Raw genomic sequence first — 5,000 nt, forward strand, 5'->3', positions numbered from 1 at the left:
TCTTTTATGCTAAAGTTTGTCAAGGAGTAGATATCCTACCATTCCATATTTTGTTTGGATTGCATTATACACAGCGATTTCTTTATAAGAGAGTAGGATATAATTCAGGGAAGAATTCGCTGCCTTTTCCAGCAGGCTGAACAAAAGCTTCAAGAAAGTGTTCTTCTTTACAAGGTGAAGAAAACGAAATATCAGGACTTGATCAACGATGATCAACTTGTCAAGAGATTGTACGTGGCTTCATTGTCGACTAAGAGCTACCTCGGTTTTTGTTTTCGGGTGGACTAGTAAGCTATTTCTTGCTGAAGAGTGGTCTGGAAATTCAAAACTATCATCGGCAGAAAATTACACGTCTATGGCGCAGTAATCGCATAACTTTGTCATTTATTATTTCCGTGGAAAGGCAGCGAACTGGCAGAAACCTTTGCAGGCCGGGCGACATGCTTAGCTGTATTTCGTCTGTCTTTATATTCTGTGTTCAAATTCAGAGAGGTCGATTTTGCATTTTATCCTTACGTGGTCAATAAATTAAGTAGCAGTTGCGTATAGGGATCGATCTAATCGAGTGGGCTCCTCCCGCCAAATTTCGGGCTTTCTGCCTAGAGTAGAAAAAATTATTTATTTTCGTGGGAAGGCAGCGAGCTGGCAGAAACGTTAGCATACTGGGCAAAATGCTTTGCGGTAATTTGCGGTAATTACGTTCTGAGTTCAAATTCCGTCGAGTCGACTTTGCCTTTCATCCTTTCATGGTCGATGAAATAAGTACCAGTTACACACTGAGGTCGATGTAATTGACTTTCCCCTAACCCCCAAAACCTAACCCTAACCCTAAAGCCTTAAACCTAAAATCAGTACAAACACACGAACGATGTCATAAGTAACAGTGACAAACGAAATATACACTGCCGGAAATTGTTGTTGACAAACAACAGCAGTAATTTTATTCAGCTGAATACACGTCATTGATTAGTTGAAAATACCGAAATACGACAACTTTAACACGAAATAACTCGTAAACATAAACTTTTCTTAGAAACGCTAAGAGTAAAAGATGTTTTATATGACACATCTACCAGTATACGAAGTTTGAAAGTATTTAGTCACAAAACATTATTTTCTAAATCTGCCGGTTAACGACGTTCTGAGTTCAAATTCCGCCGAGGTCGACTTTGCCTTTCATCCTTTCGGGGTCGATAAATTAAGTACCAGTTATGCACTGGAGTCGATATAATCGACTTAATCCATTTGTCTTTCCTTGTTTGTCCTCTCTGTGTTTAGCCCCATGTGGGTAGTAAAAAAAATAGAAATAAGTATGACTCGAGGACTGGGCCAATCAAATACGAAGAGCCACGCCTCCAATAAATAAATAAATAAATAAAATTCCGTACCTTGCGTCTATGGTGTATAAATGCTTATTTATTTGAGTGGTTAATGATAAACGTTCAGAAGCTAAGCGGCAGCTGGATGGCATCAACACAATTTTTGTATTATTATCGTGTCTGCAACACGACCATATTTTTGAGGAGACGTATCCATTTCCATGATAATTATTTTATACTCTATATTATATTTCCTTCGTGAATTGAAAATAAATATAAAAAAACCTACAGTCTTCTCGCTTTTGTTATTAATTCTAATGAAGTTATCGGGATATCGTAGTGTTTAATAAGGTTTTAATAAAATTGGTGAAATTTAGAATACATCAATTTATAGGTATCATTTATTTCTCTCGAAAAAAAGTTTTCAAAATGGTCGTTTTTGAAATGGGAAATATATAATCAAAACTCTTTAGAGATTTTCACCGATTTCTTGCTATTTTTTTAATATAAATTTTAGTTTTCTACTTAGTTTGATTTATTTATTTTATCTTTATTTTATTTTACTGATGTTGTGGTTGAATTTTTTCGAACGCAACAGCTAATAGTTTACTGTGGCCTAAGGGAAATCATGCTGTGAAGCCGTCATCAAATTTTCATAAGAAATACACACCTTATTATCGATTAAACCACTACAGGTATTTATTCTTCTTTATTTGATTTTCGTATTTTCCAATTCTTTACTACGTGATATATTACTTTCCACTCACTAAATATTTCATTACTTTTTCAATAAATTATCAAAGGTGTTGTGGGAAAGCGTCGTAGAATTTCAAAAGTCATCAGCGTGACGTAAATATGTGATACGGTTTCGTTTCGCTGTTGAATCTAATTTTTTTATTTTTGTTCAGAATTTCTCTTTCCAGCACAGTGGTTTTGGATCTACTCCTCCTGCGCTGAAGCATGGGCAAGTGATTTCTACAATGGTTCCGACCTAAACGCTGTCTTGTAAATAAATTAGGTAAATTCTGGTTAACTCTGCATATCTGTATGTGTGTGTACCTATCACCACTTGACGTTTGGTGTGGGTTTGGTTACGTCGCTGTAACTTAGCGATTCGCCAAAAAATAACCGATAGAATAAGTAGTAACAGGCTTCAAAATTAGTACTTCTAGACACCAGCGTAGCTAGAAGTGGACAGAGGGGGCGGTCCGCCCCGTGCAGTACATTTTGCTCTTAAGTATTCTGTATATTACCTTGTCTAAGAAATGCTTCGCTGATGAGCGAGGCATAGTGAAACGTGTAAATAATAATATTCGAGAACCGATTTTGAATTATGGTTAAAACCTCGTTTATATCAATGACACGTCTAAAGATAGCCATACTTTCTATTCATAACCATTTGGGGTATTTGTATCTGAAAATATCATACTATTACTAAAGCGTTACCCATCGCGTGACAGTAATGCTTCAAATATACTTTTGCCACAAGGGAGTGATAATCTCAGAGAATTTTTTAAACATACAAGAAATATAATTAAACATTTACCAAATTTCAATGATTAAATGAATATTAATTTTCTAAAGAATAATTAAATTTAATGGAAATAAAATTAAATTAAGCAAATTTCTCATTTGCATAAACCTTCTTATAAGTAATCATTTACACACTAACCTCTTCCTTCTGCTATTCCTAGTATCGGCACTCATCTGCTCTGCTTCTTTCACTTTCTCTCCCCACCTCTCTCTCTCTCTCTCTCTCTCTTTCTCTCTCTCTCTCTCTCTTTCTTTCTCTCTCTCTCTCTCTCTCTCTCTCTCCTCCAACCTCTAAACCATGTAAAGCGCGCTTAGAGAGATCAGAACAATCAACCCACATTTATATCGGCAATTATGTAGAGATTATAATAGCTATTCCTATTTTTGTAGGACTCCGAGAAGCTAAACTACGAGGTTTCTGTATATTTATTAAGGATTCCATACAAGAAGCAGAGTGAACAATACGAAGTAAGTTCTTGGATTCCCGTTTGAAAAGACAATTTAGAATGGGGACGTATTTCTTTGTATGCGATTGCACTAGAAGAATCAAAGCAAATCTCCGGTGAGAAGATTTAGTCGGGAAAATAAAATTAACAAAGCATCGGTCCAATGAGACTAGGAATCGTTTGTCTAAGGAACCAGAGATAAAGAAAACAAGTATTTGAGAATATGCAAACAGTTATATGTAGCAATCCACGTTCTTCTCTCCGGGGTTATCCGTTTCTGCCACCTTTACGATTTCTCTGGAATTTCTTTGAATATACGACGAAGAGCCATGCTTGACATCATATTTTTACTTTTAATATTTCGTTTAAAACTTTCACCGAACATCAGTGTTTTGTTGAGGCTGTTCTTGAATTCGCCGTTCGCAACCGATTTGCCTATATAAATATACTCTCTTTTACTTGTTTCAGTCATTTGACAGTGGCCATGCTGAAACACCGCCTTTAGTCGAGCAAATCGACCCCGGACTTATTCTTTGTAAGCCCAGTACTTATTCTATCGGTCACTTTTGTCGAACCGCGAAGTGACGAGGACATAAACACACCAGCATCGGTTGTCAAGCAATGCTAGGGGGACAAACACAGACACGCACACATACACACACACACACACATATATATATATATATATATATATACGACAGGCTTCTCTCAGTTTCCGTCTACCAAATCCACTCACAAGGCATTGGTCGGCCCGAGGCAATAGCAGAAGACACTTGCCCAAGATGCCACGCAGTGGGACTGAACCCGGGACCATGTGGTTGATTAGCAAGCTACTTACCACACAGCCACTCCTGCGCCTATATGCTGAAGAAAATTTATGCAAGATGCATAAGATGTATATGTGAAAGGAAATTTATGTCAAATTCATACGAAGGACTGCTGACTTAAGAAAAAAGACATAGAAAATAGTTGGTGATTTGCATATTTCTTTTTCCAAACAGAGACATGATTTCAATTTACAAACATACTAAACAAAAATCCAATTGATTGCAGATTTTATTAAGAGGGCAGCAACTTCGAGAAAGGTAGTAATTCGATTGCATCGAACCCAGTATTCCACTGGTACCTATTTTATCGAAAGAATAAAATGTGAAATTGACCTTGGTGGAATTTCAACTCAGGTGCGTAAGACGGACGAAATGCCGGTTATCGCTTTGCCCGGCTTGCTAACGATTATGCCAGATCACCTTCTCGCCAAACAAAAGTATATTAAAGAGACAAAAGTGAGCCTCTTCACCGCATGTTGTGTCGCTAGCATCGTTTTGTTACAAGTAGTCACCAATCAAAAACTTCTCTTAACAAATCAATACCAGTTCTCCGTTTTGTCAAACATTTTATAACTTCTTAAACGTTATTCGTTATGAATTAGTTTTGAATATCAGAGTATGATTGCGGAGATTTATTGCAGACAACTTTCTGAGTTTGAGCGACAGCTCGAGGCAATATCATTCTCTCTAGCTATAGAACTCTGTTAATTAGGTGGAGAGACAGAATTATTTAAGAAGCTTCTGCTTTCGTATGATGCTGGAAGAGTATATGAACGAATCTGTTGCATTGCCGCAGAGATAGTTAACTCTACACATCTCTTGCAGACAATCCACTTAGAAAGTTAAGTATTTCATTGACACCGTAGGCAAGAAAA

Source organism: Octopus sinensis, linkage group LG19 (genome assembly GCF_006345805.1).
Source record: "Octopus sinensis linkage group LG19, ASM634580v1, whole genome shotgun sequence".
NCBI lineage: Eukaryota > Metazoa > Mollusca > Cephalopoda > Octopoda > Octopodidae > Octopus > Octopus sinensis.